This window comes from Bacillus rossius, chromosome 5 (assembly GCF_032445375.1).
Source record: "Bacillus rossius redtenbacheri isolate Brsri chromosome 5, Brsri_v3, whole genome shotgun sequence".
NCBI classification, from domain to species: Eukaryota; Metazoa; Arthropoda; class Insecta; order Phasmatodea; family Bacillidae; genus Bacillus; species Bacillus rossius.
The window spans coordinates 54,801,550-54,812,493 of record NC_086333.1 but is presented as its reverse complement, the minus strand read 5'-3'; the positions used below and the strand labels follow the sequence as shown (position 1 = coordinate 54,812,493).

Sequence of the window (10,944 nt, the reverse complement as noted above, 5' to 3'; positions counted from 1 at the left end):
AATTTTACAAAACTCTCTGCCTTGTTTTACAAGTGATGTCGTTTGCAACTGAGTTTCCAAGGGTTTCCTTGTAACAGTAAAAAAAGAAAATTGCTGTTTCGGAAGGAGGCGCAAGGAAGTTCCGGTTATCTGACATTATAAAGAGCACTAGGTACGTTTATTTCAGGTTGATTCTTCATTGGTAAGTCCGTGAATTTACTGTAATTTTTAACAGTGTGTATATCGCTGTTTGTTCAATCGCCCTACGCAGCCTACCCTTGTTTCTTTCTTGGCACACAGGGAGTTTTCCTAACAGCAGCGCGTGTTAATTGTTCAACTTTATTTCGCCATTCGGTCGTGTGCACGTGTTACTGAAATGTTTCGACAGAAATGACGTGCACTCCAGAAAGTGACCACAAATATGGTGAAACGTGCTCGCCTATGCATAACTAAAAAGGAGCAGCTATTTCGAGCACACAAGTTGTCAAGACATTTTTTAAATATGAAACTTCTTATCTCCCGGTTTTTACAGCATTTGCTGGAAGCAATTTCGTGAATGGAACGGAAGTCGCATGGAACGGAAATGAGTAACCACGGTGCTGCCATCTGTGGTGGATGGCACTACTGGACATCGGAACGCACGTGTGTATTGGACTTGATCCTGTATAAAAATATCCTTTGCATGCTTCACGCCTTATTTTGTCGCATACTGAAATGTCACTCTTGACGTGCCTAAAGACGGTTTACTTAAAAAAGAAAAGAAAATTTTTCACTACATCAGACCAATTCTTCAGATAATAATATATGGTTGATTGTAGAGGTGGGTTGTTACAGCAATTTTCGGTATCTGTTCCAACCTGATACTGATACAGCATTGTATCATGTTACAAGTATCTGATACTTCTGTATCAGTCGGACCCAGGAGGCAACAAACCATATCATGAAGTAGCCAGTGGCATTGCAGTTAAACCTAAAAAGTTTCAGTTCTGCAATAAATTAAATTCTCCTTATTTGTACAACCCAAAAACGTTAAAAATGTAACTTTGGCAGCTAATTATGCAAAAAGTCATAGGAAAACTTTATATTATTAACTGTTTAATGTATTTTAACAAAATGGGAGTATTCTTAATAAGATTACTTGACGAAAATCAGGTCCAAAACTGGATGGTAGTTTTTTTAAAAGTCTTTTTCGCGTTTATCGGAGCCGTTTCATTATGTAGCTTGATATTGCGGTCTGGTAATCAAATGACCTAATAGTCAACGTAACGGTTCCGGCAGCGAATTCTAGTGGTGGGTGCGGAAACCACGTGTGATTCGCGTCAAGAAATGAAGTTGAGAACACAATTTGGTATTTATTTATCACGCTCGGCATTACTTTACGTTACATGTCGTATTGTTAAGAGTCTTTACAACATGAGAACACATGATTTTTTTCGTTACCGAGGTTATATATTGCACATCTCGGTCTAAAACTAAATAGACCAGCTCATAATTTTTTTACCGTGTTTTAATTGTTATCAATTATGTTTTCATGTCACTGCATTTTTTTCTGGATATAAATGAGTTATATCCAGCTTTATTCAACACAGGATTGCCTGTACATTCTCCGCGTTCGTCGGGAGCTAGTTCGAAAAAAGCAGTTTCATTATGCGAACATTTATATTGAAATAATTTTACAGTCGATTTGATTAGCTTGCGAGAAACTTTTCACGTGCACAAATCGAATAATATTGATTACTAAGGCAAAATGTACCTGCCATGTTTCTTTTCTTATGTGAGAAAATATTTATTAAATCAATTTAACTGTCAGTTGAACTAGCATTCAAGACATGTTTAAAAGTGTCCGTTTCGAATAAGATTGATTCATAAGTTAAAAACCAAATCAAAATTTTTAAAAATTATATTTCAATCTATATAATTCATCATTTGGGTTAAGATTACTACTAATTCAATTTTACTTTCAGTTAGCTTAGTTCCATATAATTTAAAAAATATTAAGCAAATGCTTGGTTTCTGAGTTTTTTTCTGTAATCTTCCTTCCTTTGTTTTATAAGCGCTTACTGGGAGCCGGGTGGCTTACCACCAGGGACGCCCTTGTCACTAAACCAGTCACGAAGAGGTAAAACAATGAGAAACACAGAGACAAGGCACCTAAAAACCAAAGCATGGTAGCGACTTTCTGCGACGACAAACTGTCCATCCTTCTTTCTCCTATACTTTCCTGCGTTCTTAATTCACGCCTGTTGCCCCACGCATGTATGTTCGGAGGTTTTCCCTCTGTCCGTGCAGTACGTATTTTTACCTGGGCCCGCATGTCTCGATTAACCCTGCTACCGTGTTCGGGTCCATTTAGACCCAAAACAAATTTAATTCCTTTACAAAAGTTAAAATAATGATGGGATCACACTGTTGCCCAGTGACTTTGTTTTTTTTTCATTGTATTTTATTGATTTCACGTAATTATAATTTTTTTATAAAATTTTGGTTAGGAATTAAAAATTTCATAAATACTGTGTTCGGGTCGTTTTGGACCCTATAGTAAAAAATTATAAAAAATGTAATTATCAGAAGAATCATCGATGCTAATTTTTCCTAAAAAGTAAAAGAATAGTTCAGTGCAACCATCAAGAAACGTATTTTTTTCAAGCTACTCTAATTTTCATAAATTTTAATACTTTCTGCTGCTGTGTTCCGTCCATTTAGACCCAAAAAATTTAATTCCTTTACAAAAGTTAAAATAATGATGGAATCACACTGTTGCTCAGTGACATTGTTTTTTTTTTTCGTTGTATTTTATTGATTCCATGTTATTATAATTTTTTTATAAAAAATTTGTTTAGGGATGAAAAATTTCATAAATACTGTGTTCGGGTCGTTTTGGACCCTAAAGTAAAAAATTATAAAAAATGTAATTATCAGAAGAATCATCGATGCTAATTTTTCCTAAAAAGTAAAAGAATAGTTCAGTGCAACCATCAAGAAACGTATTTTTTTTTCAAGCTACTCTGATTTTCATAAATTTTAATACTTTCTGCTGCTGTGTTCGGTCCATTTAGACCCAAAAAATTTAATTCCTTTACAAAAGTTAAAATAATGATGGAATCACACTGTTGCTCAGTGACTTTGTTTTTTTTTTCGTTGTATTTTATTGATTCCATGTTATTATAATTTTTTTATAAAAAATTTGTTTAGGGATGAAAAATTTCATAAATACTGTGTTCGGGTCGTTTTGGACCCTAAAGTAAAAAATTATAAAAAATGTAATTATCAGAAGAATCATCGATGCTAATTTTTCCTAAAAAGTAAAAGAATAGTTCAGTGCAACCATCAAGAAACGTATTTTTTTTTCAAGCTACTCTGATTTTCATAAATTTTAATACTTTCTGCTGCTGTGTTCGGTCCATTTAGCCCCAAAAAATTTAATTCCTTTACAAAAGTTAAAATAATGATGGGATTACACTGTAGCTCAGTGACTGTTTTCTTTCGTTGTATTTTATTGATTCCACGTAATTATAATTTTTGTATAAAAAATGTGGTTAGGAATGAAAAATTTCATAAATACTGTGTTCGGGTCGTTTTGGACCCTATAGAAAAAAATTATAAAAAAAATTATCAGAATAATCATCGATGCTAATTTTTCCTAAAAAGCGAAATAATATTTCAATCCAACCATCAAGAAATGTTATGTTTTTTTTCAAGCTACTCTGATTTTCGTAAATTTTAGTACTTTCTGCTACTGTGTTTGGGTACATTTGTGACCAAAATTATACTTTCCTCCCTCCCCCTATAAAACGAATGATGAATTACGTTTGCAGCTTAGTAGCATTGTTTCTTTTGCTGTTTTCTGTACATATAAATTTGTATTACAACGTTTTGACATAAATGTTGTTCGGAATGAAAATATTTTTATAAATATTATGTTCAGGTCCTTTTAGACCATTCCTATAAAAAAAATTTCGAAAATGTAGAATCATTATCATCAATGCTATTTTTTATAAAACAAGAAAAGCGTAAATTTTATCGATGTATGTATTCAAAAATATATCCGTTTTATTTTTTCAAACTACCCTAATTTTTCAATATTGTTATATCCTACGTATAAAAATAACAATGATGAAGGTACGAGCATATCCTAGGCAGCCCTAAAGTTCCAGTAAGTGATACTGATTATTTGTTGGGACTATTCCGCATTGAAATTCACAGGCATTCTCTTTTCGAAGGGGCTTGAAAAATATTCTCCCTTTCGGTGGTAATTCCCTTTCCACAGGGGCATTGGCAGGGCTTACCTTTTCGATGGGGTTTCCCCTATCGCTGAGGTCTTCCCATTTCTATGGGGTTTCCCCTATCGTTGAGGCCTTCCCTTTTTCTATGGGGATTCCCCTTACGTTAAGGCCTTCCCATTACGATGGGGTTTCCCTTATTGTTGAGACCTTCTCTTTTCACTAGTGAATTTGTAAAAACCACTGGCAAATATGTGAATATTAAGTTATTCACTTTTGAAATCTGTGAAGAGGCCATTGCCCTATTCATTTATTTCCAGTGGTTATTTTCACTTATTAAATTAGTTGAAACTGCTTCATTAATCACTGAACAATCTGTGAACATTCACTAATTCAGATTTAGAATGTAAGTAGTAATTTTCTGGTTGACTTGATGTAAGTTTTTGGACATACGCCATTGCTAAAAACTTTTTCTGTTGAAGAAAAACTAATAAATAAAATAAATAAATAAAAATACTCAAAAAAAGACAAAAAACACACAAAACTAAGCAAACAATTGCTGTTGTCAACAAGGATATGAACACCACAAAATATTCCGAAACAGGAATATGGTCAGCAAACAAAGAAAAACAAAGAAAAATGTACTAAGAGAACGAAAAAATCCCCACAAATGATGACAACACAAAAATATTGAAACCCAAAATAATTCAGCACAACAGTTAAAGCGAGACAAAAAAAAAAAAAAAAACATGACAAAACGAAAAGACAAACAAATACAATAGTTTTACCTAAACAGAAACAAGCTAAAAGATAACAATTTTCTGGTTAATTAACAAAAATATTTTTTTGGGTATATTTGGACCCGAACACAATGAGTGTGTGTTACATGTGAACACAGCAGTCTTAGAGTTATGATTAAGGGAGTTAATCATGGCTTCAAACGCTGACCCATCTCCGCTCAAAGCACGCGGTTCATACGACCCTCTCCCTGCATGGCAACGGCTGGGTTCCGAATTAACGAGATCAGTTCGTAATTGAATTCTTACTGTTTACTTAAGCCAATGGAATTTCGCGATGTATCCAACTTCTGTTGACTGTTTTATTATGTAACTACATATACTACCAAAATCTTATCGCGTAACATCTGACCAGGAATTGGTGAGCACAGTTTTTCAACACATAAAAAAAATAACGGTTATATAAAACATTTAGTTAACCATTCTAAACACGATATTTTTTTCAACTTTTTCTAGTGGCTTACAATTAATGGCATCAATTAATTTTTAAATCACGAATTACACCTGAGCATTTTAATGTCTCCACAATTTCTTGCAACAACATGATTGATAAATATAAACGGTTATCTAGTCCCGCCAAATTATATTTCTACTCTACACTCATTGGTTGTTGCGAAAATTGCGTCCGAAAACAGACATAAAAATATATTCATTTCCATTTCATGCGCAAGACCTGTCTCCAATGCACACGATCGTCCTATGCGCTATTGTGAATCAGTCGGTTGGAAAACACATTGCAGTCAAATCTTGAGTTCACGACCTACTGTTACTGTTAATGTAATATATTCAATGGTGCGACCAGCTTAATCCCCACCATTACTCAGGCTTCGGCCTGAGACGCACCTAGATCCATCGCTGACCCGGACCCCTCCAACAAACTAAACATAGTTTTAGTTAGGTTAAAAGGAGAGGGGGGTATGTCTCAAGTTGCCTTATGCCCGGATGTTGAGGTACGCAAGGCAGGAGCCTCATTACGTGGTTACAATGGTGAGTTCCAGCTACAATACGTAACGCATCGGAATATACGCACGTCTATCTTTTCGTCTGGACAACAGTGCGTGGTTCGCCTAAAACATAGCATCTGTAACTGTTTTGAACTGGCTTCGCACGGGTGGATCAGGTAATATGCAGATATTCGCATAGTGTATTTTTCATCAGTTATAAAAACACAATTACTTATGGAATACACATTTTATTCATTTCATAAAAAAAAGTATGGTGACACAAACCACAGTAGCGATAGCCTTCTCTGCCTATGTTTAAAGTTTCATTTCACATTTCATTTTTATTATTGTATATTTAAAAAAATTAACAAATCCCGGTACATCTGTAAGATTTTACTCACAATAAGCTTGCCGAATGTATACATGTAGTAATTTTTATCTGTTTTTAGTTACGAATATAGTTACATCATATGGTAACATTTTTTTTATAATTTCACATAATATATAACAGGTAGCCTGTGTTAATCAACATAACAAAATTGACAAAAATGCATTTAATACACGCTCAATATAAATCTGTCCGCGCTTTCATATCATTTTGAGGTTATTCCACCACAACTTACCAAATTTTTAAAATTACTAGAACTCGACCCTCTTCGATCGGTCAAACGGTGTAAGAGTTTATCGACGTCATACATGCCAACATCCAATTATATATATTCTTATATTTCAAAATTTTGGGGCTTTCACTTTTGTGGAAGGGGGGGGGGGGGGGGGTTGTATGTTCAGCACCTCGAATGGTTTGGAACACTCCATCTCGAAAGAAATGATATTTGAAATTCCTGAAATTTTCGAAATGTTGGGGGTTTGTCCCCAGTGGGAAGGGGTGATTTTGAGGACCCTTTATGTCTGGGAAACAATAAAAATGGAAAGAGAATGATTTTTTAAAAATTTTCAAATTTTGGGGCTTTGACCCATGAGTGATGTTGAGGACCCCAAATGGCTCGTAAACACTCCAAATCGAAAGAACATAGATTTTCGAAATTTTGGGAGATTTTTTAATTATTGGGTCTTTGACTCCTTGTAGCTAACTACATAAATGAAGCTGAACTTTTACTTGCAGTGCAAAACATTTCCTCAGACGCTAGAACACTGTCAACACGAAAGACTTGATTTTTAGGTAACGTTCACATCAGAGGAATATTACCTATGAAAAAAGGGCCAGAAAGGAATGATTCGTTGAGCAACGTTAGAATAAAGCAAGGAACCTGGAAACGGGGGAAAAAAAGAACTCCTCGCACAATAAAAATAACCGTAAATTTTACACCCATTTAAATAGTGTACAGGATAACATATGTAATTATATTCAACATTCGGGTAAACAAAAACAGAATTTATTTATTATTACCAAATAAAATTTATGCCGAAACCCGGGATCGAACCAGGGACCTTTAGATCTTCAGTCTAACGCTCTCCCAGCTGAGCTATTTCGGATCATGATCAATTCCATGCAGATTAGATTTCAGAATTCGAGTACGGGTATCAAACGTGCTCGTCTTCGGCTGTTTGCGAATACATTATTAAAGGACCTTTTCGCCTAAATAATTCTTAAAAGATGCAGCTTCGTGAATGTCAACAGTTTTTATTGTCACTACAAAATATTCGCAAGGATCCGTACAGAATCGCCGATGCGGTCTTTCTGGAAGAACGTGTAACTCGGTTTCTTCCATGCAACCCTGCGGCCTCTGAGGGGTATTTAGCGCTCCCATTAGGCCCGTTCTACAAGGCCCATCCACAACAGTCCGTATCAGTGGGCGGCCAATGTCCTCATCCCAACGTGAATGGCATCACATTGTCGCACGAGAAACTGCCCTGTCTACGATTGTGATGTGCGATGTCCGATTCTACTGATTCCTAAAGTAGTCTCCAGAGCGCAGTTTATATAGAGCGCCAAAATATATGTTTTTCAATGGCTTTTGTTTCTTGTTTTCATGCGTTGTAAATAAGTACGCAGCTATGTTTTTAATATTCATTTAACTTGTGAAACATGTGGAAGTTCAATAATTTTTGTTTATCTTGTAATGGTAAAAAATTAATTCTAAGCACACTGCAATATTGAATTTGTTTTCAGGCTTATGAAAAGATATGGTCGCAAACGGACAACACTGATCAACATTTTGTCTTTGTCCTCTTGTATTCCTATCACACCGTCCGTTATGTTATGTTTACTTCTTTTGAACGGGAACCGGAAACAGCAATAGCAAATATCACAAGTATCCTTCTGTGCTACCAGAGGACACAGAACGGCAATGCTCAGCTCTCCCGTTTACGTTATTACGTGTAACCAATAGAAACCGATTATTTGGCTGCGGCGGTAGCCATATTTTCTAACGTTTTAAATACGCTAAAAAGTGTTTCAAGAACATTAATATCCAGTGTTCTATCATTGCTGTGTGGGTATTTTTCAAAATGTATATCCTGACCGTGTTTTGTTCTCGGATCACAATTTTTTTTATAACTGAATTCATTTTTAGTAACCATGTGTTTCATCTTATTGGTTACTGTTTTTTACGTTTCCGTACATTTTATTTTTGACGGATAGTGAAATGTAAATATCCTGCGTGTCAGGATCCGTTTTTATGTTGCTGTATCATTGTAGAATCGATAGGAGGCTTTACAGGGAAAGGTAAAATAATATGTTTATATTTAATAATATCCACATAAATTTTTATAAAGTGAGATAGTAAGAATTTTTCTTGTGTTTGTAAGAAGTAAACTTTATTACTACATACTGGAACGAATTCAATATTATTTTACTGTTTGGTAAGTCCACCTCAACTTACCAAATTTTTAAAATGACTCCAGCTCGACCCTCTAGTTTTTGTTGAAACTTTGGCAAAATGCTTTCTGGTGTCTTAAAGGAAGCTGTGCAAAATTATAATGGCCTAACTCGAATGCTTATTGTAGCAGAACCCAGTGTGTGGATGGCTGTGGAAAGCACATAATTACTTTATGTAATTTATGCAAAGATTGATTCCATACAAGTGTGCACTCAAGAAACACAGCGTGCTGAATTGTGGCATTCTAGAACATTTAGATCATTCACACACTGCGCTCTGGTGCCCATAACCCTTCGAGTTATAGTTGGTGAGCTCATCAGGTTAAATGAGGATTTGCTCGAGTGTCGTGGGGACCTCTTGGATTTTGAAGATTAGATTATTGGAAGTATAAAATGTTATATAATGTAGAGGCTTCCCCCACAGCTGAAAGAGAAAACATTATATAACATTTACATTTTGAAAAATACCCACACAGCAATGATAGAACACTGGATATTAATGTTCTTGAAACACTTTTTAGCGTATTTAAAACGTTAGAAAATATGGCTACCGCCGCAGCTAAATAATCGATTTCTATTGGTTACACGTAATAACGTAAACGGGAGAGCTGAGCATTGCCGTTCTGTGTCCTCTGGTAGCACAGAAGGATACTTGTGATATTTGCTATTGCTGTTTCCGGTTCCCGTTCAAAAGAAGTAAACATAACATAACGGACGGTGGGATAGGAATACAAGAGGACAAAGACAAAATGTTGATCAGTGTTGTCCGTTTGCGACCATATCTTTTCATAAGCCTGAAAACAAATTCAATATTGCAGTGTGCTTAGAATTAATTTTTTACCATTACAAGATAAACAAAAATTATTGAACTTCCACATGTTTCAAAAGTTAAATGAATATTAAAAACATAGCTGCGTACTTATTTACAACGCATGAAAACAAGAAACAAAAGCCATTGAAAAACTTATATTTTGGCGCTCTATATAAACTGCGCTCTGGAGACTACTTTAGGAATCAGTAGAATCGGACATCGCACATCACAATCGTAGACAGGGCAGTTTCTCGTGCGACAATGTGATGCCATTCACGTTGGGATGAGGACATTGGCCGCCCACTGATACGGACTGTTGTGGATGGGCCTTGTAGAACGGGCCTAATGGGAGCGCTAAATACCCCTCAGAGGCCGCAGGGTTGCATGGAAGAAACCGAGTTACACGTTCTTCCAGAAAGACCGCATCGGCGATTCTGTACGGATCCTTGCGAATATTTTGTAGTGACAATAAAAACTGTTAACATCCACGAAGCTGCATCTTTTAAGAATTATTTAGGCAAAAAGGTCCCTTAATAATGTATTCGCAAACAGCCGAAGACGAGCACGTTTGATACCCGTACTCGAAGTCTGAAATCTAAGTTGCATGGAGTTAACCAAGAGCCGAGATAGCTCAGCTGGGAGAGCGTTAGACTGAAGATCTAAAGGTCCCTGGTTCGATCCCGGGTTTCGGCATAAATTTTATTTGGTAATAATAAATAAATTCTGTTTTTGTTTACCCGAATGTTGAATATAATTACATATGTTACCCTGTACTATATTTAAATGGGTGTAAAATTTTCGGTTGTTTTTATTGTGCGAGGAGTTCTAATATTTTCCCCGTTTCCAGATTCCTTGCTTTATTCTAACGTTGCTCAACGAATCATTCCTTTCTCGCCCCTTTTTTCATAGGTAATATTCCTCTGACGTGAACGTTACCTAAAAATCAAGTCTCTCGTATTGACAGAGTTCTAGCGTCTGAGGAAATGTTTTGCACAGTAAGTAAAAGTCCAGCTTCATGTATTTAGATTGCTTGTTTTAATTAATCACACCACTTTGTGAAACATGGTATTGCTGTATTAGTACTTTTTCTTTGAAAGTAATTTTATATTTGTACATATGCAGTTTGATTATCACTTTAAATATTTTTAAACTAGGAGGTTGTAAGACACCGAATATAATATAATACGAATTTTTAATTTTTTTTTTTATAATTTGGACATGAAAATTATTTCCGTGCTATGTTCCGATAATTTTAGCAGCTAGAAATTAAGTGACCACAAAAGAAGAATATGATATAAAAATTTAAAATGCGTTACCACAAAAAAACCTTTCGGGCGTTCAAAAATATATAGGT

At 35.3% G+C, this 10,944-nt stretch overlaps 2 non-coding genes across 2 annotated transcripts; one reads left to right on the top strand and one right to left on the bottom strand.

Moving 5' to 3' along the window:
* Positions 1-7,361: 7,361 nt before the first annotated feature.
* Positions 7,362-7,434, bottom strand: Trnaf-gaa (transfer RNA phenylalanine (anticodon GAA)). Its single transcript has one exon. It is a non-coding gene; the product is annotated as a tRNA-Phe (tRNA).
* A 2,776-nt stretch (positions 7,435-10,210) lies between these two features.
* On the top strand, positions 10,211-10,283 carry Trnaf-gaa (transfer RNA phenylalanine (anticodon GAA)). The gene has a single exon. It is a non-coding gene; the product is annotated as a tRNA-Phe (tRNA).
* The last annotated feature ends 661 nt before the right edge of the window (positions 10,284-10,944 follow it).